Here is a 27,506-nt window from a genome sequence, read left to right as displayed (position 1 = left end):
GTCTCTTTATCAGGTGTGGGGAGCCCCAGCACAGTTGGCTGCAAGTTCTAATACCACATTTGTGTTGCAGTATTTCTTTTAAGTGAGTAGGCCCCCAGCGTGGCAGGTTGTTAGGCTCAGGGCCTTACAATTGCTGTAAGCCTCTAGCCTATTAGGTCTCTTGTCAGTTCTCTGAGGATTGCAGCTGGGTGGGGCTGGCCTCAGGCACAGGAGCACCCAATTGTTTCAGGCTTTGGAAGGTGGGGCAAACCCCCTATGTGGGTCTTTGAGAAGCACAATTCTTCTGCAGCTGACAAGCCCTGCCGCCCACAGGTCCAAACACACAGTCAACACAGTCCTGCCCTGGGTGCGTGCCCCGACCACCCCAAGTAGACCCAGTCTCTCCGTGGCGGGAGCCCCACACACTCTGCCACTGCCCCACACTCGCCACCCGCTCCTTGTGCACACCCTGCCCCGCTCAAGTTGGCTCAGTTGCCAGGCTGCAGAGAATCCAGTCACCAATCTATGTAGGCCCACAAGTTGCCTGAGGGCTTGTTGTTGGGTGGGGCCAGTCTCTAGGGTGGGCTGCCTACCCTGGCTGAGCTGGATTAAATCGGTGCTCTAGTGGGTGGGGCAGATCTGGGCTAGCAGGCCTCAGGGGGAACTCCAATGGTGTCTGTGTCAGCACGCTCACACCAGGCCACAACAATGGCCGCCGCCAATGTCCCAGTCCCTGGAGAGGTCTCACCTCTCACCGAGTTGCACTCAGGCCCTATTAGGTGAGTCTCTTTTCACCACAGCACTGTGCACCTTTCTTTCTGGTGATTTTAGGATGCTTTCCGAAACGGGTGAGTTTGCGCGTGGGCCCTTTAAGAGCCGGTTTTAGTTTCTTTGTGAACCGGGTTTTCTTGGGGTGCTCCCCAATGTTTTAATAGCAGGCAAAGTCAGATATTATGCCGCTGGTCTCGATTGTGCTGGGTCCACAAAATGCCCACAGCGGGGGCGCTCCCCGGCTCAGAGCCCCGCTCCTCCAGGGAGGGCTGGGGACCTGTGCGCTGCTCCCGGGCGGCCATGATGCTGGCGGCTTGTGAGGGCAGCATTTTTCCTTTCCAGAAGGGAGTCTCTGCCTCTTCTACCTCAGTTAGGATTGTCCGTTGTTGCAGGATTTCCTCTTATCCAGTTTTCAGTTCTGTCTCAGGGGTAACTTTTCCACTAGTAGTTGTAAATTGGCTGTGTCCACGGGAGGAGGTGAGTTCCGAGTCTGCTTACGCCACCATCTTGACTCGAGATCTCTGTTTTTTTATTGTTGAGTTGTAAGAGTTCTTTATATATTTTGGTTAACGGTCCTTTTTCAGATGTGTCTTTTGCAAATATTTTCTCCCAGTCTGTGGCTTGTCTCCTAATTCTCTGACATTGTCTTTTGCAGAGCAGAAGTTTTTAATTTTAATGAAGTCCAGCTTATCTATTATCTCTTTCATGGATCATGCATTTGGTGTTTTATCAAAAAAGACATCATCATACCCAAGGTCATCTAGGTTTTCTCTTACGTTATGTTCCAGGAGTTCTATAGTTTTGCAATTTACATTTTGATCTATGACCCATTTTGAGTTATTTTTTGTGAAGGGAGTAAGGTCTGTGTCTAGGTTCATTTTTTTGCATGTAGATGTCCAGTTGTTCCAGCACCATTTGTTGAAGAGACTATCTTTGCACCATTGTATTATCTGTGCTCCTTTGTCAAAGATCAGATGACTATATTTATGGGAGTCTATTTCTAGGCTTTCTATTCTGTTCCATTGATTTGTTTGTGTATTTTGTTATCAATACCTCACTGTCTTGATTACCATAGCTTTATAGTAAATCTTGAAGTTGAGTAGCATCAGTCCTACAACTTTGTTTTTTTCCTCAACATTGTGTTGGATATTCTAGGTCCTTTACCTGTCCATATAAGCCTTAGAATCAGTTTGTTGATACCCATAAAATAACTTGCTGGGATTTTGATTGGGATTGAATTGAATCTATAGATAAATTGCAAAGAACTGATATCTTAACAATGTTTAATCTTACTATCAATGAAGATGGACTATCTCTCCATTTCCTTAGTTCTTCTTTGATTTCATTTATCAGAGTTTTGTGGTTTACCTCATATAGATTTTGTACATATTTGGTTAGATTTACATAAGTATTTCATTTTTCGGGGGTGCTAATAGAAATGGTATTGTGTGGAGGAAGATGGGCACAGATGTTAGCTCAGGGCCAGTCTTCCTCAGCAAAAAGAGGAAGATTGGCATAGATGTTAGCTCAGGGCTGATCTTCCCCCCGCCCCCCTCCCCCCCAAAAAAAGAAATGGTATTGTGTTTTTAATTTCGTATTCCACTTGTTTATTGTTGGTATATAGGAAAGCAATTGACTTTTGTATATTAACCTTGTATCTTGCAGTCTTGCTATAACTGCTTATTAGTTCCAGGAGGTTTTTGTTGATTCTTTGAGACTTTCTATGTAGATGATCATCTGTGGACAAAGACAGTTTTATGTCTTCCTTGCCAATCTATATACTTTTTATTTCCTTTTCTTGCCTTATTGCATTAGTGGGGACTGCCAGTCAATGTTGAAAAGGAGTGGTAAACATTTCATTACATTTTCAACAATATCTTCTTAAGATTTTTTTTCATAATATCTTCTCATAATCTTTTTAATGTTTTATGATGTTCCCCATTTCATACCTAATATTGGTTATTTGTGCCTTCTCTCTTTTTTCTTGATCTATTTCATGGAGAAGATTATCAAATTTATTGATTTTTATAATGAAACAACTTTTGGTCTTGTCAATTCTCCCTATTGTATATTTGTTTTCTATTTTTTTAGTATCTATTCTTATCTTTTTAGATTTATTTACTTTATTTAGGTTTATTTTACTATTCTATTTCTGACTTTGTGAGATGGATGTTTAGCTTATTGATTTCATCTTTTCTTCTTTTGTAATAAATATCCTTCTTTTGTAATGAATACTGCACATTTTGTTCTAAGAATGGGCCTGGCTGCATTCTGTAGTGTTTTCATTATTGGCAGTTAATCATATAATAAGTTTACTTATTAATTAAAACATATATGAGGATTTTCTAGGTTTTTTTTTTTTGATGATTTCAAGCTTAATAGGACTGTGGTCACAGAACACATTCTGATCATTTAAATCTTTTAAAACTTGTTGAGTTTTCCTCGATGGCTCAGCATATGGTTAGTTTTTGCTGATACATAGTGTGTGATGGAGAAGAATGTATACTCTGCAGTTGTTGAGTATCACTTTCTACAAGTCAATTAGTTTGTCTGTTAACCATGTTGTTCAAATCTTCTAAATATTTACTCATGTTTTCTCTACTTCTATCATTTACTGAGAAAATGGTGATTATGTTTTCCACTGTGATTATTGGCTTTTCTATTTCACCTTGTAGTTCTGTCTATGTTATCTTTCTATATTTTGAGGTTAAGATATTAGATAAATGCAAATTAAGAATGGATTAATGCGGTTGACCCTTTCATATGATGTTTCCCTCTTTGTCTCTAGTTATGTGTTTATCTACTTTATCTGATATTAGTATAGTTTAATCAGCTTTTTGTTTAGTGTTTGCATGTTGTATCTTTTCTTTTTATTTTCAACTTTTTGTTTCCTTATGAGATATATTATTTATAATCAGCATATAGTACATTTTAAAAGTTCAGTATGACCATTTTTGTCTTTTAATAGGAACATACAACTGCTAATTGTGTTTAAATCTCCCATTTTATGTTTATTTTCAATTTAACCTAACCTTCTTTATGTTCCTATTTTCCTTCTTTCTTGCCTTGTTTTTTGATAGATTATCTCTTAATATCCTATCCTTCTCCCCCCTGCCCATTAACATGGGCTTGGTAGCTATACAATTACTATTCTTTCAGTGGTTATCCTGGAGAATACAATGTCTATCTTTAAATTATCAAAGACTAATATTGCTTGGTTCTTTTGTCCATTTTCTTGACATATAATGGTCTCAAAATACTTAAACTCCATTTATTCCCCTCTCAACTTTTATGCTATTTTTTGGCTTGTATGTCAATTCTATGCACTGCTCTTTTGCCTTTCTGTGTTTCATGTTTATTATTTTCTTCTTACCTTACTTTCAAAACCAAGAAAAAGCCCTATTTTTACAGAACTTATATTCCTGTTGGGGAGACAGTCAGTGTAGAAATAAATAAGAAAATGTATAGTGTATCAGATGGTAATAAGTATTTCAGAGAAAAACAAAGCAGGGAAGGTGGATAGGGAATGTTGGGAAGCAGGGTTGGAATTTTAAATGAGAGTGATCAGGGAAGACCTCCCCAAACAACTGAGGTTTAAGTGAAGACCTACAGGAGTCGGAGGGCCAAGCCATGAAGAAGTCTGGTCGAAGAATATTTCCAGGCACAGGGAGGCGTAAATAACAAGGCTCTGAGGCAGAATTGTACCTGACGTGTTCCAAGATCAGGCAGGAGGCTGCTCTGACTGGAGTTTAATGAGTGTGGGAGAGCATAAGTGGATGATATCGGAGGGGTAGTGAGGTCTTTATGATGAGGTAGTGAGATGGGAGTAGAGTAATGCCACTAGGATCTTGTAGGAGGATTTTGGCTTATTATTATGACACAAAACACAATTTAAGAGAAGTAATAGCAGTTGAATGCAAAATACAACTTTTTTTCTTTTAGCTTACATCTTTAAAGGGCTTGTTATATGTCAGGCACTGTATTAAATAACTTACATGCAAGATTGTATTTCATACTCAACATATAAGAAGAACGTGGATTTCACACAGGTTATTAACTTACCCCAGCTAGCAGCTCATGTGCAGCAAAGCTAGGAGTCCAGTCCGTGTGGGCTCTAAACTGTAGTTCTGTATTTCTCTGGCTCTTGTCATCTAATGGCAGCAAATTTACCAATTTGGAGAGCTATAGCTCTGTACTCTGTGGATGAGATTTTCTACTTCCTCTTCTTTCAGTACTCACAGCATCAGCAAATGATCCCAAGAGACTTGGTTGGTTTGCCATGTGAATCATTTACCTGTCCTACGTTTTACTGACAGATGTTACACATCTAATCCTGGGCCATTTTTTTCATAAGTGCCTATTACCAGTCCATAAGGATGGAGAAAGACACCATGAATGTATATATCCAAATTAAATATCATTACTAAAAAAAAAAATCATGTCCCATAGGGGACATATATACGAGTCATTTTAACCTCCTATAAGATCTTTTGTCTACATCTGAGTGACCAATTATGTTCCTTTTTTTATATAATATAAAATAAAAAATTAAATGGGTAGACTATAAAATAAAACCGTGTACTTAGAATAATCCAATGTTATACTTGTAATGTCACAAATGAGTAGTTTATGCATTCTTTAGTTTATAACCTTTAAATTCATGCCTGATTATCCCTCCTCAGAAGGAGGGATGTTGGCTAACGCAACTCCTGTGGAACAATCAGGAGATTGGGCAATTCATTTTATTTTGTACACAATTTGGCTAGAAAGCTGAAGATTTATTATGCAATGTAAAATATTAGCTGGCAGGTAAAAATAAGCCTGTTAATGAACGTGATTAGAACAGCAGCTGGAATGAATTAAAGGGTTTGCAACATCAATAGAATTAATAGACCTTAAAATATTCAGGGAATCAATTAAAAGTCTTCTTTGGGATTCAAAAAATGTGTGTTCATGTGCTTAATTTTAAAATGAGCACCGGGAGAAGAAATGGCCAAACCTTCTGTCAGAAAAGCGTTTAAAGATTCGAAGGGCGTCTGACTGTTTCTGGGCCCAGCCAGCTTCTGAGGGAAACCCTGGTGGGCTGAATGGTAGGCGTCTTGGAACATAGGCTCCAAACCGTGCTTCCAAGCATTAAACGAGAGAAGCACGTGAGAGCAATTGCAATGGGTGTCTTGGCCACACTCCCTTAAGGTTTTGCAACCTCGTTAACCTTTGAGAAGAGCACAGCTTCCAACCAGGATGAAAGAATAAAAGAAGGTGATAGTTTCTTAAGTAAGTTCTTCTCTAATGGTCACCCTAAAGACCTTGAAAAGTTTTGAGCCAGAAGTTTTGAGCTAAATAGTCTTGTATAAAAGTCCTTGGGAGGAATTAATTGGACAGCATAATGTACAAGCAACTGAACATAGATGTTATCTAGCATTCCCAAAACTAGATTAATTAACCTCTATTTCCCGCCACTAACAAGCAAATTAAATAGGCTTTTTAAAGCTATGCCTCTGTGCTTTTACCTCCAGGGAAGAGCCAAGGGAAGCATCCACTGTCTTCGTAATTGTTGTATAGTACAAAGTTGAAGGTTTCTCTTCAAATTAATATAAAATAGAAGCATATAGTAATAAAGCTGGGGAGATGATTTAGTTCAGGCTATGGTTGTCTAAAACATCTATTTTAATTCTGGGGATATATTCATGCCCTATTTCATGTCTAAGTCCAAAAGATGGTACTGTTCATAGGTTTAATATATCCTATACAGTTTTTGTGATGCTTTTTTCTCATCATATCCGTAGGAAGCTGGGCAGAGTCAGAAATCCTGCAGTCACAACTACTGGTTTTGTGAAGATGACATCAGGGTTCCCTACTGGTTTCTTATTGCTTATATGGCTTAAGCTTCAAAGTCACCGCTAGACCCAAGCAGCTAGGGTCCTGCCTTGGTCCCACACTACTCTTGGACATCTTCTGGCTCTTTCTGGGGAGATGAGACTGTGGGGAGATGGCTAAGGGGATGCGCCCAACCAGAGCCTAGAATCCTCTTCTAGACCATGCTTTGGGGACCTGGGACCTCAAAATTCCTGCTTAAACCTGTGAGCTGGCTTTCAAGCCTATAGTTTGTGCTACAAGAGTGGACTATAGTGCTGTGAGTGTGTGTATCCAAGATCTAAGGGGTAGCTAGTGGATGGCTGTTTTTGAGGGGAGAATGAGCACTAGTGGTGAATGGAGCTTAAACATATGGCATACACCCAGGCCTCTCAGGGGACCAAATGATGGAGGGGCACTGGGAAAACTGAGGCTGACCACACAGTCAGGGAGCCTCGATTTGTATCCTTGTACCCATTGGCCTGCCAAGCTGCTGCAGCCAGTCCCGGTCATGGCCACACCAGGAGATGAGCTGTCTGTGTCTTGGGTCCTTAACGAAAGGCACCGGAGACACCAGTTGCCTTCTCACCAATTTTCTCTAATTGTTTTCTTCAGAAACTGAAACACCTACTTCATATTTTACTGCCAAGGTTATCAGAAGCACCAAGGGATGACCTCCCTGTCCATTCTACCTTAGTTCTAGTTTCAGCAGCTTGTTTCTTATTTTGGCATTTCCTACGGCTCCTCCTGTTTGCATATTCCTTTTCTGGCGATGTCCCCCCTTTGCGATCCAGCCATCATACAATACCTCTATCCCCTCCAATACCCATTCAGGGTTTTTCTTGTGGCATTACCTCTGATGATCTTCTGCTTTGGCCCCACAAAGGGCTTCTGTTGTCTTTGCCTTAGTCTAATCCACTAGTGCTTGCAATGGTGACAATTTCAGGTGGAAGGAGAGTGTGGTGTCATCATACCGTGTATATGTGTGTTTGTGGGTAGCAGAGGGAGGAGAGAGGAGGGGAAAGCACAGTGTATATTCTGCAGTGGATACCTTGAAACCACAGAATCTTGAGGCTGCATGTTCTTCTAGGGTTTATGATATTTGTCAATCATTTGAAGACTCATAAAAGGAAAATTGCATTCCCTGTGAAGAGCAGTAAGGAGAGCAAATAATTTTTTTCAGACAAAAAATGAAGAGTTAACATATAAACATCTTAACCAAGAGCTCAGATCTTGATCTGGGGACAGGAGGGATAGGCAGGTAGAGGATAGGTCTAAATCCTACTACTTCAGGGAAAAAAGAGACAATTTGAGACCAAGAAAGTCCTTGCTTTTGAGTGGTGAAAACAATACATTGAACTATCACGGAGTAGGAGGACTTAATTCTGTCTCTTATTGCCAACTACCCATATGACCTTGAGCAGTTTACCAAACTACTTTCACCTTCAGGTTCCTCATTTGTAAAATCAGCATAATATCTTCCCTGATTCCTTACAGGGTGGTTGTGAAGATGAAGAAACAATGAATTTGAAAACACTTTGTCTAGTGGAATATGCTGTGGACACATGTTTGAGCCCCAAGTTCTCTCCTAAGCCCTAAGATCCAGACTGGTCAAGGCTAGCAAACATGGCAGTGCTTGTGCTCTTTGTTCTGATTGTCCCACAAGCCACTGTCCCCAGGTAATACAAGTCTGTCGGCTAAATGAAAATAATGCAGGGTAATATTCTTCTGCTTCTGTGATGCAGTCTTTTATCTCATTTTGTTTGTTTGTTTTGTTTTGTGAAGAGAGATCTACGTATATTCTGGTGAGCCAACAAGAGCGTGCCAAGGATCCCCCAAAGAGCCCGTTACATGGGAAGGGTAAGCTTTGTCTCCCCCAAGGAGCCTAGTTCTCTGAGATATCAGTGTTTTAAGGGTTAGGACACGAGCTGTGATGGACCTTGGGCATCATATTACTTAGCCTATTGGAACCCTAGTTTCCTCAGTTGTAAAATTAATATTTTCAATAACATAATTTCTAGGATCTTTTCTAGCTCTAATTTCTAGGATTGTAAATCTACCACACACACATGCTCAGCTTTTCTTTTTCTTTTTTGAATGATGAATAAGTAAAAGCAAAACCAACCAGAACCTAAATAATCAGAATAATTAAATGATTAATTAAGGATTTTATCCATTCAACAATTGTTTCTTGAATATCAACGTTATGCCTGGTCTAGGTACTGGGGACACTGAGGAAAACAAATAGACACAATGCCTGCACTTATGGAGCTCACTGATTTGTAGGAAAGACAACAAAGAAGCAAATAAATAAGAAAGATGTTGAATAGAGACATGGGCTATAACATGAGAAATTTTACGTTCACCAAATTAACCATACATTTCCTCTCCCCCAAATCCCAAGATTTCTGATTAAGTATCATCTTTTAGGCAGATTTGAAGCATTTAGTTTGTCTGCATGGAAACGAGGAAGAGAAAATAAATTCAAAGGGGCTTAGAAAATTCTGAATCTTTGAAATGGTTAGCTCTTTCAATTTTGGGGGCAGAAAATCTAGACACAAAAATGAGCAACTCTTGGTCTTAGATATAGCTTCAAACAGATGAGGTTTGTGTATGGGGAAAACACTAAAGCATATATTTATGGACTTACGGTGGGTCACCATTTAGACATTCATTTGTATCTTGATTGAGTATATTGATAGAAAGAGATCTCAAATGTGATGGAACTAATTTGAAAGCTCACAAAGCCTTATTAGTGTAATGAAACTAGTCACTATATATTTAAAATTAAAAAAAGAGAGAGAAAACAATACGTGTACAAAGCTAGTAAATAAACAAAACAGAAAACTTAAAAATAGGTAAGAAATAGTTTTGAATTTATTTTGAATGTCAGCACAATCGGTTAAACCAGAGGAACATATGATACTAAGTTAGAGAGAGAAGTCTTTGCAGGTGTTTTGAAGGGCTCAGTGGTGGAGGTGATAGTCTGTTATTACGCCACGTTTCACTTCTAAGCATATGGCTTTCCTTTCCCTCGGTTTACGCATGTCGTGGATGCTATGCTTACGCTGTTTGGTCATGACTGTACTCATTTTATTTGACTCATAAATGGGACAAAGTAAAGAGGAGAAAAAAGAACATAAACATTTTCTGAAGTAATAGAGAAAGAGTTGAAGGAGGGTTGGGAAGAAGGAGGGGATTGAGGGAGATAAGCATGTGTGGATACTTCAGAAAGAAGACCTGACATGCAACGAGTAGATTGGTAAGTCCTGGAGATCTAATGCACAGCATAGTGATTATAGACAATGATATTGTATTATAAACATCAAACTTTCTAGGAGACTAGATGTTGATTATTCCCACCACAAAAGAGAAATGATAATTATGTGACATGATGGAGGTGTTAGCTAATGCCTCAAGGGCAATCATATTACAATCTATAAACGTATGAAATCGATGTGTGTACACCTTAAACTTACTCATGCTATGTCAAACTTATTTCAATAAAGAAAGAAAGAAGACCTGTCTAAAATCTGCCAAGTTGTGAGGGGTGAAAGGCAAGAAACAGGAGAGTGGGGAGAAGAGGTTGGGGAAATAAGGGTATTTATCTCATGGGCAGGAAGGAAAAACCAGAAAACTGCAGCTGGGTTGGGGGAAAACTCTGAGCAGTGTAATGGTGCTTGGTGCTAGTGACAGATTGCAACCTATGACTTATATTTAGGAATCTTTGTAAATCAGATATTGGCATGTTGAAGTGTACTTACTTTTTGAATATTTGCCTTGGATCTACCAGTGTTTTTAGCCACACTGCATTTTCTTTTAAGACAAGTTTAATGCTATGCTACGTCATTCACCAAATCTACTGTCAGATGTGGATGATTTGCTGACATTTTAGCACCAACTACAATCTATTTTTCTCACTGAATACTGAATTAGAGACTTTATGCACACAATATGGATTTAAGAAATTTCCCGAAGAGGTTAATGTGCTTAAAGGTCAATGGAGTGGGGCGTGTTTTGGAAGAACATAATATAGAGCATTTAAAAATATGTAGATTTGACAGGTCTTTTGCAAGCTTTATTGTCTAAAATGTAATGCTTAGCTTCTGTGAGATTAACATACCCACAAAAGAAATCATTACTGGTACCTTGACAGACTGAGTTGTTTCTGAAGCTACTGTAACACCACATCCATACTGAGTACAATATGCATGGGGAGCAGCAAAGCTATAACTCAGCCCTGTGTGATTACGATGTTTAAGTAGAAAGCAAGATTCAGGGAAAGTGTTTTGCAACAATGTCCCCTCCAAATAACAGAGTATTTACTGATTCTCCAAGAAAAAGCCAGTGCTCAAAATGACTGCAAGTGTCACAAGCAATTAGCGTGTCTACGAAGGATCTTCTGCAATTCCCAGAGAAGACAGGAAAATGTTATAGAGCATGTGAAATGTAGGGGTCATTTCAAAAGTAATGGATACCGACATGGAACTACAAACAATTTTAAGGTTTACACATCACTCAAAGAAATTGGATTAGAGCCAGAGAAAAAGATGTTTTATATTACAGTTTCAAAAGAAAAAAAAATCTTAAGGGCATTTGGTACAAGACAGCATAATATTTACCTTCTTTTGAAATGTAATGTACATGAAGGCAAAGGGTTGTATGATTTCTAAGGTAAAATTTTACCATTTTGAGCATATTTTGTTCCAAAATACTTCACATCAACAATAGTCTGTACATATTAAAATAGTTTATAAGTGGCATGTAAATAAAGTACCCAAATCCTAGTGTTCAACAGTGTTTTTATCTCCTGCTGAAAGAATTGCTCGTCAGATGTTTCACAGCCTTTGTCTAAATTCTCAAATAGGAGCAGACTGCCATTTGCTTTTCTTGGAAACACATTTAACAAGTTTAGTGTTTTGACTCAGACTTGGAATAACATTTGTGGGCGCTGGTTGGCTTGGGAGAGTGATTGATTCTCCGAGGCAGGGCTCTGGTAGCCATCATGGAAGTTACCTCTATTTAGTGGGCATTATAGTGCTTTGAATGGTGGTGCCCCAAAAGATGTATTCACATCCGAATTCCTAGATATATTGCACATCCTGTGGACAATACCTTATTTTGAAAAAGGGTCATTGCAGATGTAAAGCTAAGTTAAGGATCTTGCGATGAAAAGATCATCTTGGATTATCTGGGTGGGCCCTAAGCCCAATGACAAATGTCCTTTAAAAGAAAGGCAGAGGGAGATTTGAAACAAACAGAAGAAAAGACACAGAGGATAAGGCAATGTGAAGACATAGAAGAGATTGGAAGGATGCCGCCACAAGCTCACGAAGTTGAGAAATGCCAGCAGCTACTAGAAGCTGGAAGAGGCAAGGAAGAATTCTCCCCTGGAGTCTTTGAGGGAGTGTGGCTTGGGGGACACCTTGATTTTGGACTTCTGTCCTCTAGAACTGTGAGAGAATAATTTCTGATTGTTTTAAGCCACCCAGTTTGTGGTAATTTGTTACAGCAGCCACAGGAAACTAATACAGGAACCTTTAACTCCTATGGTTCCTACATACCAAAGACCATAACAGGGTGCCACGTAGAACATGGTCTAGACCTGCTCATCCTGTGTGTCTCATTCTGCACTCACGTGAGGTGACAGTAACACACTGGGAGGTGACAGCAAAGATGGAGAGGGTAGTTCTAAACTCCAAATGCCAGATTGTTAAGGTATCTTTAGTTTTCAGGTGAGGAAAGATAGGAACAATTTCTAGTCACATGCTCACCACAATATCTCTCGCTTCCTTTTTCCTTGCCTCTGGTCCACCATTTTGGCCTTGGGAAGAGGACAGGAGAGACACAGGAAGAGATTAGGAGGAAACAAGGAATAAACTGAAAGTAGTAAAAACTCTTAGTTGACAAGAACGTACAGTTATGGTATATTGATTAAGAAACCTTGAAAAACAAACACATAAACAAAACAAAAGAGACACAAAGCCAGGAGAGATATAAACTAACAGTGAAAGAATAATATGACTTTTTTCACAACCTTAACATTTGATGTAGATAGATGATACCATCAAATTGGGAGATAAAATATTTCTCTGTGTCTTGCCAAAGTTACTGCATAAAGATATACAACAATGACTGTACATAGTATCATTTAATATTATACAGATTATTTTTCTGTCTGGAACAGTTTGGAGTTTAAGTATAGTGTTTTGACCTTTATTGAAGTCAAAGACTTTGTTCTTGGTCCCTAGTTCTCTGTTCTCTTTCTCTCTCTTTGTTTTTTTTTTCTTTTTAGCCATACCTTGGAGGTGGCGTTCCTCAGAGTTTTCTTAAAGGGAAGGAGTCTTCTTGATCTTATTTCTAGGTGTCCTCAGTCAATTCAATTTAGGATATTAGTGCAGCCTATTCACTTGTTTCTTAACTAGTGCATTTTAGCTTTTGACCCCATGGATTTAAGTAGATTACATATTGATGTGTTATTAGGCAAATTTGACTTCATACAGGCTTCATAAAACAGCAGCCCTGTCCTCTAAAGTCTACAGCAATGGAGCTTCCCTAAGTGAAAAGAAACACACATCTAGACACCCCTGCAGGCTCACTTGGGCTGGCTCGTATCCAGGTACCATGAGGGGACTGGTCAAGTTTGAGGATGCACGAAGGTACTTGCTCAGAAAGCCGCTGCTTGTGAGGAAACTCTCTTCTTCTTTCGGTTAATAAGAAGCGAGTAGTGCTGTCAAAGTGAAGATGGATTCAATTTGCAGTTGTAGGGATAATTCGCTGAGTCAGTACACTGTAAATGGCTTTGGGTAATGCCCTTATGGTGACTCACAGATGCCCCAGCAGATGTCTGCTTAAACAGCTCAGCTGCTATTGCCTCACTCTGGATCTTAAGGTCTCCCTGACCTGTCCACCATTTTTCTTTTCTCCACTATATTCCTCTGCACACCTGCCACTTTGACCAAGTCTAGCCGCTCAACAGTGATATGAAGCCCCTGGGACTTTGTCAGAGACACCTCTGCCCTCATCCCTGCGTAATTGAGATCCTAGTCATTTCAAGGCCCTGCCTAACTCAGACTTCCCAAACATAGTCACCTACTTCTTCCTCTGCCGTCATGCATATCATACTGCCGGAACCTCTGTCTTGCCCCCTCTTTCATCTGCCTTGTTTCACAACTGATGCTTTTTCTGACTGTCTTCCACTGGACTGTGACTTCCTGGGGGCTTATTTCTTAGTCATCTTTGTATAACTCATGGTAACTGATTGGGGACTTTTTCTCTTGTAGCTGTTCAATAAACATTATTTAATGAATAAAAAATATCATAAGGAGCTTCTAGAGAAAAAGATGATTTGTACATTCACAAAACAATTTTAATTTCCCAGAGTTGCTGGAAAACTCTGAATGAATAGTTGCCTGGAATACCTAGAAGTCAAGTAGATGTTTGAGAATCAAGAGAGCAATTCGTTGTTCCATAAGTATATAGACAAAAATATTAGAATTAGCTCAGGATTTAACTTGTGCAAGTTACTTTAGATGGGGAAACCAAAGATCATTGTTGCCAAACTCTTAATGGTTTAGGGTGTCTTGCTTGGGTTGTGGCAACAACCTCCTAATTTGTTTCCATCTTCCATTGGCATTACCTCCAAACCACAGTCTGCACAAAGGAATATTTATAAAATGGAAAGCTGACCCCGCCTTGAGCTGCTATCAGGACGAAGTCCAGATGCTGTGGCCTGGCGTGTAAGGCCTTTTATGACCTGCCTCGCCTGCCTTTTCAGTCATGTCTTTACAGATTGTTCATGCTCTCATTTCAGATTCATTGCTTATTCTCTGATCCCATGCTGTCTTAGGCCTCTGTACCTTGGGATTTTGTTTTTTCCTGGAATTTTCTACCTTTTTTCATCCTTCAAAATAACTCCTTCTTTCAGAATCAGTTTAAGCAAATTCTTCAGGCTGAGTGTGCTCCATGTGCAGATGCTATCATAGCACTTTCTAGCATAGCATTTCCTACACTCTGTCATCACAATTGATACTTTTGTCTTGTTACCCACAGAGGGCCAGGATCATGTCTTATTCATAAGTCTGGAGCTTTGGGAATCCTCAGCACAGAGGAGCAGTTTCAGGCAGCGATGTAGATAAGGGTCCCCAGGAAGAACATGTAGACTAAAAAGGGCATCAGGCTGAGAAAGGAGACCCCAGGAAGACCAGCCTTCAGAGTTAGTAGAGGAAAAGTACCCACCAAAGGAGCCTAAAAAGAAGGAGGAGAATCAGAAGCGATCCATGTGTGGAATCCTAGGGAGGAAAAAGTTTCATGTTAAAAGAATGTTGAGCTGTGTGAAATATTGGAAAGCAGTCAAGTAAACATTGAAAGGTACTCGTTGGATTTGGTGCTTAGGAGCTCATTGGTGGCCTTTGTAGTAGATCACGGGTCTTTTTCAGGGATTTAGCATGCACACAAATACCTTCCCACACCAGATACATACCATATAATTCTGCTTTAAGACTCTGGAATACCTGGGTTGGCATGTCTACTACACTTTTGTTGTTACGGACATAGTCCAGGTTCTCAGCACAAAGAGATATTTGGCAAAAGTTGAAGAAGGAGGATATACTTCTGTGCTTTGGATATGATTTTAATCCTAACTCCTGTAGTATGCTATGATCTTATACATCTCATCAGATTCTCAAAGCCTCACCTGCTTGCCAGGCCCTCAGCTGCTGCAGAGACTGATTGATCCTCTGTGGGCCTGTGCAATTTTGACCTGAGTCTGGCCAGCTCACTCCTGGGTCTCCGGCTCCTCCAACCTCTTCCCGGCTTAGATGCAGCAGGACACTGCAGCATGGGGATGGGCTTCTTCAGCAGCTATTGAGGGAGTGGGTGACATGACTTGGAATTTGGGAAGAGAAACTCAACTCCCTATGTGGTGAACCTGGGAGATTGGAGATGGGAAGGAACCATGCAGATAGATTCCCTCTCCTTCCGTCTTGGAGGAACTGCTTTGAGCAGCTTCTCTGAACAGCCTGTCTGGAGACATCCCAGGTGGCTGAGTGGCTGCACCTGCTGAGCGGCCAGCTGTGTGTCTTTGAGGCTTATGGTAAAGCAGTGGCCATTGCAATGACATGCTATGGCTGTCCACCCTTCCCTGTCACACTCCTCCTTTCATTAACTCTCACTGCCTTGGGACTCCACCTTCAAAAAAAGCATGCCTGTCAAGGCTCTGCTTTCAACTGAACCTAGGCTGAGACATTTCTTTGTCTTCCACGTCTACTTAGGATGCTGGTGATTGTGGCAATACCAACAGCAAAGTCCAGACTTTTCCAGTCAATAGCTGACCTGTCTCTCCCTCCCAACTGCATGGCAATTGATAAAGCAAGCATGTCACATGATTTGAATGACATGAATAATTGGCCAGGATTCATTTTGACTGACATCCTGCCTGTTCGGCACAAGTTAGAAAACTGACTTGAATAAAGAAATTGCTGTCCATTTTGGGAACCAGAACCCAAGATCTACACGCCAGCTCGTCACTGGGGCACCAGGCTCTGACTTACTTTTCTTGGCTGCATATGAGAGGAGAATGGGGCTATTCACACATCACAAAGAAGAAGATGATTTTGTCAAGACTCCAGCAATCTGGTGAGTCCACTGTCAGCTGGGCCCCATCTGCACAGATGTGAAATTGTATTCCTGTTGAAATTAGGGTCCTTTCAGTTAAAAGCAATAAATATTATCTTAACTGAGAGGTTGTTAAGATTGTCACTTAGGCTTTTGGCAAACACCCCAAGAGGAGAAGTGAATTCACATGTCCTGAAGGAGAGGGAATAAGTGAAATGCCAGGATCTGGAGCAAACCCCCGAGCAGCTGGACGAGAGCTGGAAGAGTGGGGAGATCCTGGGTAGGCCTTCCCGCATAGGGCCACAGATCGAAGGCAGAAGACAAAATCAGAAGTGCCAGATTCTATTTCCAGAAGTCTGGTTATGAAAGTTAGATTACATAGGACGGTAACTAGAGGCAGAAGCTAGGTCAAGGTTTTTGTCTTCTTGTACTTCACTGTTTCAATATTGGGCAGACTTTTGTTTATTTACATGCTGAAGGGAAGGAGCCATCTGTTGAGTTAGAGTGTAGCCACAAAGAAAACGTTTCCCTTGCTATCCAGATGACTCCTGGGATCTCATGTGAGATCTGAAATTTTATGGTCATTTTGCCTCTCCAGTCCTCAGTTTCCCTTATTTGTAAATGAGGACTCTGCACTAGGTGTTCTTCAAGGTTGTTATGATGAATGAAGTTTCATGCCCATTCATTTTGCCATGTAAGCTGTGTTATGGGGCCTGTATTGACTTGTTTTCAGGTCCCCCACTGTTTCCTCCATCCCTAAATTTCCGAAGCAAAAGTACATATACCACTCACTATCCTTATTCTGACGTCAAAGTTACCATTCTGAACACTCCACATGAGGAAACATTAGGGTGGGATAGTAACAAAACATTTTTAAAAAAGAATACTTTGATAGATTGGCTGCACAGATTCAGAAGTCCTGATGTGCCCAAGGAAGATGGCTGAAGTGTAGATGAATAGAGGTTAGGCCAACTGGAGAGATAGAGAGGGGTGGGGAAGGAGAGGGGGACAGAGAGAGAGAGAGAGAGAGAGAGAAAGACTAATGTCTTTACCACAGAGATAACAGCAGGAACCACAGGTTCTGTTCCCAGCTGGGCAAAGCTACACTAACTCCCAGACCTACCAGGCCTCTCTAAAACTCAAGCTGTCACATCTCCCTTTTGTCTCTCTGCAGCTTGGTGGGAAAGCTATGCATAGTCAGAGCCTTGCAACTTTTTCTTGGTTATTCTCGTTCATTGTCCCAAACAGTTTCTGTGACTGCTAGCTGGCTGATGCTGCAATGGCTAGGGACACAATTGAGATAGCCTCTCAAATGGGTCAAAATCACCTATGATTTGGGTGAGTGGGGGTGGTAGGGTGACTAGCTTGGTTATATTTGCTGAAAGCCCACAATATATCAAGCACTGCACCCCAAGCTGGCACACAGCAGTGAACAAGACTAACGGGCTCCCCGTGCTCATGGGGCTTCCATCCCTGGATCAAGCTTTCTCTTGGGCACCTTATCACATATTCTGTGTAACATTAAATAAATCTTTCTCATTCTTCTTAGATAATTTAGAAGAATGATGCAGATTTTATTCATTCATTGAATGAAACTTTGTTGAACACATACTATGTACTAATGAACTTTCTAGATGTTGGGGATAAAATGTAACAAGATAAACTCTTCCTGCCTCCTTGGAGTTCATGCTTTAGTGTGGAAAACAGAGATTGAACAAATAATTCTATGTGGTTTGGTAAGCCTTGTGAAGAACTACAGAGTATTGAGAGGCACACATGGGGGTGTTTAACTGGAAAGTGAGAGAGCAGTTTCTGAAGAGACCACGTTCAAGAAGATTAGAGCTTATTCTCAATCATTTGAGTTTGTAAAATTGAATGCAGAGTAAAATTTTAATCTCTCACTTGACTTCCTACTCTTCCTAGTTCGGATATGGGTCGTCTCCCTCTAGATCAGTGGCTGCTTTCTAGGGAGCTGCAGCCTCATTTAAATGTTAATATAAGCAAAACATTATGAAGAAGGTAACTTTGATGTAAATAAATAAATAAAGGGTTCTAAAGCCAAATACTAATTATTTAAAAATTATCTCTGTCTTTGATTATCTGTGCCACTTTTTATGAATACGAATAGTTGAGATCTGACTGTAACATACTATTTCTAGCAGCTAATTGATCTCCTCTGTAGATCAATTTAAGTTTTCTTATTTGTGCTTAATTCTTAAAAGAGAGTTAATGTTTTCCCAATTACTTTGCTGTGTATCAAATTAACCATATCCTATGATGTTCTATGAAAGCATTTCTTAAATTCTAGCTTGAGATGCTAATGACTCACTTTCTGTGACTGTTAGCTGGCTGATGCTGCAATGGCTAGGGACACAATTGAGACAGCCTCTCAAATGGGGGGAAAGTACCTATGATTTTGGTAAGTAGGGGTAGTAGGGCTACTAGTTTGATCAATACGTGATGCTTTGAGCTAGCATTACCTTTCAGGAAGCAGCTAGAACAGGCATCACCTAATCTAATTGTGGATACCAGATAGAGGCCACGACCTTGGAAGCCCAGGAGCCAGAGATTGAGTATCAGGAAACTAGACCACTTGGGCACGCATTTTATGTCAAAACACAAGTTCAAAAAACCTGTATATCACAATTCACTGAAAAGAGTTAAAATATAGTCAGAGCAGAGGTGACCTCAATAAGCCACCAAGTTCTTAAAAGATGTAAGTTTCTATAACCTAGAAAACTATATCCTAAATTTCAAAGCTAACTTTTATCTTCTCCAGATCTAAACCATACATGTCCTAGAACCATGTCCAAAGGCCTTTCTGAAGCGTGGTTCAGTCTGTGTCCCATCTCTCCGGTCTACTTTAAGAAAATCAGCTGGGTACTGACCAATGCTTCATCTGGAAAAGACAGAAACCCGATCTAAAGTCAAAGTCTAAGATTGTCCTGGGCTTCTAGAAGTTCTCTGATTTGGGAATAATTTTAACTTTTTTTGTGACTCTAATAAAAGCTGTGGATTCTTTCCTCAGAAAAAGGCACCTGTCCATATAGACATAAAATGTTGCTTGTTCTTTTTAGATGACTGTAGACCTCAGGTTAAGAACCCTTGGCTAAGAGGTAAAATGGAGCCCAATCACTCTTATTTGGACTGGAATATTCTCCAATTCAGTCTTCTTTGGTATTGACCAAACAAGTCTTGAATCATTTGTGGAGAGTTCATGTTCCATTCTATTCACTTTGATATTTATAATTTCCAGTCAGTTTAAGGTGATAGAAGTTCCTGTAGTCCCATTCAGTCCCAAACACAGTATCAAATAAATTCATAATATATCAAGCCTGGTGTTATAATAATAAAAAAACTCTGACCTTGATTTAATGTTAACTTCTTTCCCCTCAAAATGTGGAACTGGAGCCTGGGTCTGTTTCAGATTGGAGGCCCAAAGTTTATGACTAGGCAAGGGTTTTGACTGGTCTCTTTTTATTTTCCTCTGCATGCTTATTGATTCTCCCTGATCTTGTCAGCTGTGATTTCTGAGCCCTTGAGGGTTGGAACAAGGTGAAAAGAAGAGGAGGAAGGGAGTCAGGAAAGATCCCGTTGACAGGTTAGCTGGCTTCAAGTTGATGGTACTGTTGCTTCTCTACTTTCCTACAGGATTTAGTAGACTCCTTAGGAGTAGAGTGAGGTAATTTTTTGACAGCAGATGCTGCTGCTAGAGGTTTGATGAATTATTACCCACTGTGGTTAAGAATCAATGAGCTCCATGAAGAAAAGGACTCCTTATTGATGTCTCTGGCTTGGCTTTGCTGTGTGGTTCGGAAACAATAGCCACTCAATCCTCTGGCTAAGGCATAGTTCAGCATTTTGAAAGTGAAGAGGGCAGGCATCTCCAAGACTGTGACAACCTGACATTATTTGCCTCTTGATGTGAAATATTGCTGCCTCTTAACACTTCGTTTTTAGGAGTTATTTGCTGAAGTATTTAAGGGCAAAGTGTCATGATATCTGCATCTTTCAAATGGTTTTCCAAAATAATACACACATATACACACACAGGGAATGAAAGCAAATGTGTCAAAATGTTAATGGTATATCTAGGTGAAGTGCATATTGTACTATTCTTTCAATTTTCCTGTACATTTGAAAATTTTAACAATAAACAGTTGGGCAAAAATTAACCAAAAAATTCTTACAAGATCAAAAAATATGTGGGGAGGGTAGGTACAGAGTAGGTACTATTATTATACACATAAATGGTATGTAGAAATGGGGGCACAGAGATATTAGGCACTCATTTCAAGATTATCCAATTAATCAGCAATGGAATTGTTATTTACTATTAACAATTAATAGGGAACCCAGGTCTTTCTGACTCTTGGTAGTTATTCTTACCATATTTATAGTCATCCCATGAGATCCCCTACAGCATCAAGGCAAGGTGAATGATAGAGTCTTGTCTCTGCCTCTCAATTCCCACTTCTGTTCTTGGGGGCTTTTCTTGAATTTTTTAAGGAGAGTCAGAAATGTTTATTTTAACCTGATTTCATTCACATAAAGGTGGACTCAGGATATGGAAAATCTCTGTGCTTTATCCTAGACTTACATTAAACGGGGCTTGCCTAGTGTAAAGGATTCAGATCCTCTCTTCCCAGAGAGTGGACATGTGTTGGTGGCACATAAGATACAGTGAATGACACAGCCCCTGGCCACACTCTGCCTACTTAATGGAGTTGAGCAAATCCAGGGAGTCAACACTCTTGTTGCTTTTAGCATTTCTAGATCAATGGGGAAGAAAGCATAATGAGCAGGAGGACTGTAGGCTTTGGAGACAAAAGAAACTGTGTTTGAACCTACCTTTTCCCTTTACTGGTTATGGAAACTTGATGAGTCATTTATTATTTCAGCGGTTAGTTTTCTCATTAGAAAAATGAGCATAATAATAACCACTCATGGCCACACTGGATAATCAGAGATAATGTTTATAAGGTGTCTGACACTTGGTAGGCACTCAATGAATGGTAACTATTAAGACTCTTTTGAAAATACATCCTAAATCCTGTTAGTGCAGAGGCTTATAAGCACAGCACATCCACGTCCTTTCTCAGTCTGTATCAAATATTCAATGTGGCCTCTAACACATTTACTGCTTTGAGAAGAAAAATAATATTCAAGCTGAGGTTATTTTTCTCTCCCACATGTGGTTTCTCATAGTTCTACATGTGTGGCTTGGTTCTTGGATTCCACTCAGTCATTATGCAACATCCTGATGTTCCAAAGATGCTGTGTTGGAGAGAGAGGTACATTTAAAACAGACACAAGTAACAGAGTCAGACCCATGGTGGTGGTGGGAGATGAACTTGACCAGATGTTCCCAACCTCCCACAGGCTGTGACTCACAGGTGGCCCCTGGTGCCGTGTGCAGCAGCTCAGGGGGTAGCCTGTTCTCCCAGCTGAGTTCTCCATCATGGTTAGGTCAAAGCCCAGATTTATGAGCTCCTGGCAAGGTGGAGTACAGATGGAGAAAATTTCAACTTTAGCTTTTGTGAGAGGATCAGGAAGTACCTTTAGGAATTGTCACTGCCATGCCTTAGAGAGTTTACACTTCTGAACCCTTTCTCGTGCGAAGCTCCCCACTGTTGCTGACTTCTTCCCCTTCTGCCTCGCCACAATCTCTAATTATGCCTGCGGACTGAACCCTTATACTTGACGTCCTTTGCTTTTGTTATTTGCTGGAGGCTTCTTTTATCTACCCTTCTGGATGGATCTGAAATTCCACATGGACACACATATTCCCTCTTGATGGCAGAACTCAGAGTATGCGATTGCATGACTCAGAGAGCTTGCAAATGGAAGTTGTCTTAGCTTTCCCTCCCTTGGAGGTCTTGACCACGGTCTTGAACCAAGTGAATTGCACTTCTTGGGTGTGCCTTTCAATGCTGATGAAATGTCCTGGTATTGCACAATGTATCTTGCCATGCATTTCTTTACCCTTGTTCTGGAAAAAAAAAAAAAAGAAAGAAAGAAAAATAGGAAAAAAAGTTAAAGTGAGTTGCTTGTTTTTAAATGGGAAATAAATTAAATATTCTAATAGTCCGTGAAATAAAAAAAGGCTCAGATTGGGAATTAGAACTCACTTTCCACAAAATTCTGACACATCTTCTAGGAACAGTCCTGTTCCACTGCTAGCCTTTTTGGTGTATGACTCCTCAGCCTCTGTTCTAGCCAACAGCTGCTGGCAATTTTGCAATGAATCTCCCTTTTAATTAATCAATTGGGGTCCACACAGAGGAGGTCTGTATTTAATATGTCAAAATTTTGACAAAGGCATGCATGCAAGGAAATCAGGCATGCACAGAAAATCCAATTTCTTTTTGACTGTATTCAAATAGTAATCTGAAAGCTGCACACAAGAAACATGCAACTGCCTTTGCATAGATAATGAATGTGTCATTTTTTTAAAGGGGGGCATGCTTCAGTTACTAGAATAAACATAACAGTACTATAAGATTAAGAACAGAATAATATGTTTAGGGAAGAAAAACCAAGTTCATAAATCCAAGAACTAGAATAATTGAGCATTGTTAGAGAATAAGAATCATGGAGGAGAGGGAGCTTTCCCATTCTACCCCAACATAAGCAGAAAATATGTCTTGTTCCAGAAGTGCTATTAACATGGGACAGTTTTGCTGACAGAGAGTGAAGGACAGTTGGGGAACAGGAAGAATATGAAGCCCACTTCCTGACATCCTGGAAGGCATGTGGAATGTAGGAGAATGAACACACTCATCTGCAAAGGCAGCAGGGGACGGGGTGGTCTCATGTGAGAGCCAGATTTCACCGAAGATGGGCGGGGAGAGGGGTGTTCAGTGAGGAAGTTTAGGATAGCAGGGTGTTTGTCACCATGGAAAAGGCTTCCAGAGGGGGCAGCTACACCATAGAATGCATTGTCTTTTGTTATTTGCCACATGCCAATGTATGTTGCCATATATGTGTGCCAATACATATGTTGCCAATATGTGTGTTATAACCACATATAACCAATATGTGTTGCCATATCCTTACTGCTTTATCAATTTTATTAAAAAAATAAAGTTTCCACAACCTCAAAATATTTGGAAAGGCTAGAAAATCCCTTTTGCCAAGATAATGTTTTTGATCATAAAATAGCTGAATTAAAACAAACCAACAAACCAAAAAAGAAAAAAATAACTGAATATGGTACAATATACTCTCTGGATAAATTTTATAAATATCTTATATAAATTTTATACATATCTTATATATATTTATATATATAAATATATATTTATATATATTTATAAAGCAGTAAGGATATGGCAACACATATTATATACATATCTTATATATATTTATATATAAATTACATGTACTCCCTCTCTATATAAATTTTCATGTATATGTATATGAAAATGCTGGACAAAATAAAATAAAATAATGGACCTCAGGAAGCAGATGGGGTTGAGCAGCATGCATCTAGATTTCCAGCGTTTGGCAGTTACATGGTTTCTGCTTTTTCTAATCCTTGGCCTCCAATGTCCATCAGGGCCCCTCCGGGACGTCTCGCTGCCACAGGCAGTCAGGAGAGGAGAAAGGGCGCAGACCCCTGCCAGGATATTTAGGGTCCAGCCCCTTGGGTGGGTTTTTGTCTTTTTCTTCTGCTTCATATGTTGTTTCCCCCTCGTTAGAAATGACACTGCTGACAGTGTTCTTTCTCGGCAGTGTACGCGCCGCAGAATGTGCTGAAGGTGTCTGGCAGCGTCCGCAAGGAGGGCAACCATCCTCGCAGAGGCCGGTCCTCCAGCACCAGCGCTTGGCCCAGCGCGCAGGCATGCAGGGGCAGGGGCAGGGGCAGCGGGTCCTCACCCCCGGCCCCGCTCCGCCCCGCTCACCGCGAGCTGGGGCCGCTTACACAGCTCAGCAGCAGGCTGGCTGGCCGCTTACCGCCCACACGGGAGTGTGCAGAGGCACTCGGGAGCAGGCGCGGGAGACCGCGGCTTTGCTTATCGCTGTGCTGCTGCCTCCCAATATACTGGCTTCCTGGGGGTGCGTGAAGGCTTCTTATATGAAGAGGAATGGGGCTATTTCACACAGCAAGATGAGAAAACGCTTAGCTCTCTAGCTAGGGAGGACCAGAATCCAAGTCAAAACTACATGGTAGGAAGCACCTTTCGTGTGCAGGCACTAACTTCTGTTTCTTGTGGAATGTTCTCAGAAACATCACCAAACATTTATTCCAAATAGGGAGCGAAGTTGTTGCTTGAAACAGAGAGGTAGTGCATCAAATGTAACAAGTGGTTCTTGAGTCTCCTGAGCGCTGTCTCATCCCAGACACTGCCGGGGAAAACCGGCTCTTGCTCCAAGGAACCATCCACCGAGAATGGTGGAGACAAGATCTTATTTTCTATTGTTATAGAAAATACGCGCTCTAAGAATTAAGGGGAGGGTTCACTAGCTGAGTGACATGGGTTAGATGCCAGAACCGGAAGGAAAGGTAGGATTTACATAGATTCAGAGAAGGAAGGATCATGAAACAGGCAAAGATTTCAGAATCTTCCAGCCCCTTTCAGATGCTCTTGCAGTTAGGAACCAGTACTAAGTCACGGGGTATCTTTCACCGAACAGAATGGGAAGGGGCAAGCACTAGGAGGTCTTACTATATAATACATTTCCATCCATGTAAAGACATTTCAGACGGTGGGAACAAATACGCGGTGGGAGAGGGAGAGGTGGGAGAGGAGGAGACAGAGAGATGAGGGGGTGGGGGTGGGGGACTAATCACTCCAAAAAGGAGAAAATGAGATTTTGAGTTGTTCTTAAAAGGCTTGAGAAAATGTAACGGTAGTGTTTAACAGGTGTAAATTCACTTGCTTAACAACTGGAAACAAGCATGGAAAAGGAGTACCTGTTCTGGACTGCAGCTTGAAAGAAAGAAGGTAAAGAAAAGAGAAAATGAGGGAACTAGTGTCGTTGTGAATGGCATCAGGTGTCTGCCCTCTTTGGTTCTAGGACTTTATTTATTTATTTATTTTTTAAAAGATTTTATTTATTTTTTCCCCCCAAAGCCCCAGTAGATAGCTGTATGTCATAGCTGCACATCCTTCTAGTTGCTGCATGTGGGACGTGGCCTCAGCATGGCGGGAGAAGCGGTGCGTTGGTGCGCGCCCGGGATCCGAACCCGGGCCGCCAGCAGCGGAGCGCGCGCACTTAACCGCTAAGCCACAGGGCAGGCCCTAGGACTTTATTTTTAAACTACCTGGAAATTGCTTTATCTATTTAGAATTTTTAGAAGTTAACTTAGCTACTTTATCATCTTGTTCCAGTAACTAATACCTTTCCTTATTAAAAATGCTGGCGAATAGGCTGTATGGTGTAGAGCTACCATCGTTCTGCTAATGAAATGTAAATTTCTAGGCCTGTTTTACAGAAACAGGCACCTGAAATCATTATGGTAACAGGCAGATGGGAATGCATCCTCCCAGCCCTGCAGCTGCCATGTTTTACGTTTCCTTTCCCATTGCCTTGCATCTAATGAGCTGTCCTCACACATTTCTCCTCTCCATGCCCATGACAACTGTCCATATGAAATACCCCTCCCTTTCCCCTGGACATCAGCATATCCTCCTTCATTCCAAACACCACCGTTTGAGCTTTAAGGTAGGAGCTGGGATTGCAACTATGCATGAGACACAGTCCCTGCTTTTAAGTTGCCCTTAGTCTAGTTATGGAGCAGGACAAGCCAGCTGACTATGTAAGTACTATTTTAGAGCAAAGAAGCCGAGACATTTTCAGCACACAAAGACGGGCCGCCCAATGCAGGCAGACATTTGGGGTGATTTTCTGGAGAAGGAAAGGATGCCAAGCTAGTCAGAGAAAGCTGGGTGGGAAGAGAGTGACAGTGACCTATGCAATGGTTTGGAGGTGTGAGCAAGCATGGCACATTTAGGGAACTGCAAGGAGTTCAGAATAATGTATCTCTGGGAAAGGGAGATAATAGTAAGACAATAGCTAAGCAAGTAGACAGGACCAGGCTGTGTTGGGTCTGTGTTTCATTCGTCATTCAATCATTCATCCTTTCATGGTTTGAGAGTTTACCATGCACAAAACAAGAGATTAAGCGCTATGTGTTTAAGGAAGCTGAGAATAATTCCAAAAATTTGTTGATGAAAGAGGTCTACAGGTGAGGGGTAGTGTGGCACTGGATGTAGAGAGGAGAAGGAGGTTGACGCCTGACTAATGTCCTGACCAGTGTTGTCCTCACGGCCCTGCTGTTTCCCAGACCCCAGCTGCAGAACACAGCTTAAGTGACACTCTGCAACTAAATGTCAGGTTAACTTTGGTCTTTCCTTGACTGAAAATATAAATGTAGGAAGGATGATGGGGCATTCAGCAGTGAGGAAATGAGTCAGGGATTAAGTAGAAGCAAGCTAGATGGTTGAGCAATTTTCTTAAATGATATATGAAAGGAGAATCTTGAAAAGGAATAGGGTTTGACTTGACTTTATATTCAGAACTTATAAAGATGCCAGGCAACGTGCACTCAGCAGAGCATTAGTGCATTAGGAGCCATAATCTAGTTGAGTTTCTACAAAGTAACTCCAACCAAGAAATGAAAAATGAGGGTGTTCGATTTCTGCAGAATCAATTTTTGGAAAAAAAAAGGTAGTGAATAATGGATGCAATAGAATGGAATAACTATATAATACAATGGGAAGAAATTAGGAGCAAAAAAGGAAAAGAAAGTGCTCAAAGAAAATCTGATCCATGGCAAAGGGTTATAAACTACCATTTTTAGCAATAAAGGTACTTTGGGGCCTGGGAAAAAAATAAGAAAAATAAAAAGTAATTTAAGATGAAAAAAAGAGAAACGTGAAATATTAAACACTTGGGCCATGCAATATTGAAAAGACAGAGCAAAATTAAAATAATATATAAACTTTGACAGTTTCCACTTCTTTCAAAAGCCATGTTGCCTCAGCCTGGCTCCCAAACTACTGCCGCCTTCCTGGTGGCCCTTGCTCGAAGCCCTGGGGGAACATGAGTACTGCCAGCCTCTCCTGTACCTCTCTCTTGAGACAACTCAGAGTTACCCTTTCTCTCTGCATCCACCACCCCAGCCACTCGGTTGGATGAGTTCCTGTTCAATTTCAGGTGCTGTGCCCAGTTCTTGGGAATCTGGGGTGAAAGAAAGTGTCTACTTAAGACAGCATGGCCAAGGTTCTGGAGACAAAATGATGAAGTGCATTAACGGAAAGTGAACTCTAAAAAGAGAT

At 40.8% G+C, this 27,506-nt stretch overlaps 1 long non-coding RNA gene across 2 annotated transcripts in view; it reads left to right on the top strand.

Moving 5' to 3' along the window:
• Positions 1–639: 639 nt before the first annotated feature.
• LOC131419475 (uncharacterized) overlaps positions 640–27,506 on the top strand; it is a 94,795-nt gene continuing 67,928 nt past the window's right edge. Inside the window, exons 1-2 of one of the 2 annotated variants that reach the window (XR_009223263.1) lie at positions 640–758; positions 8,389–8,463. This is a non-coding gene — a long non-coding RNA (uncharacterized LOC131419475). The remainder of the gene's footprint in view (positions 759–8,388; positions 8,464–27,506) is intronic. The other variant, XR_009223264.1, reaches the window with a different exon arrangement.

Source organism: Diceros bicornis, chromosome 21, assembly GCF_020826845.1.
Source record: "Diceros bicornis minor isolate mBicDic1 chromosome 21, mDicBic1.mat.cur, whole genome shotgun sequence".
NCBI classification, from domain to species: Eukaryota; Metazoa; Chordata; class Mammalia; order Perissodactyla; family Rhinocerotidae; genus Diceros; species Diceros bicornis.
Note: the sequence above shows the minus strand (reverse complement) of the source record. Positions and strands in the feature narration are given on the sequence as shown.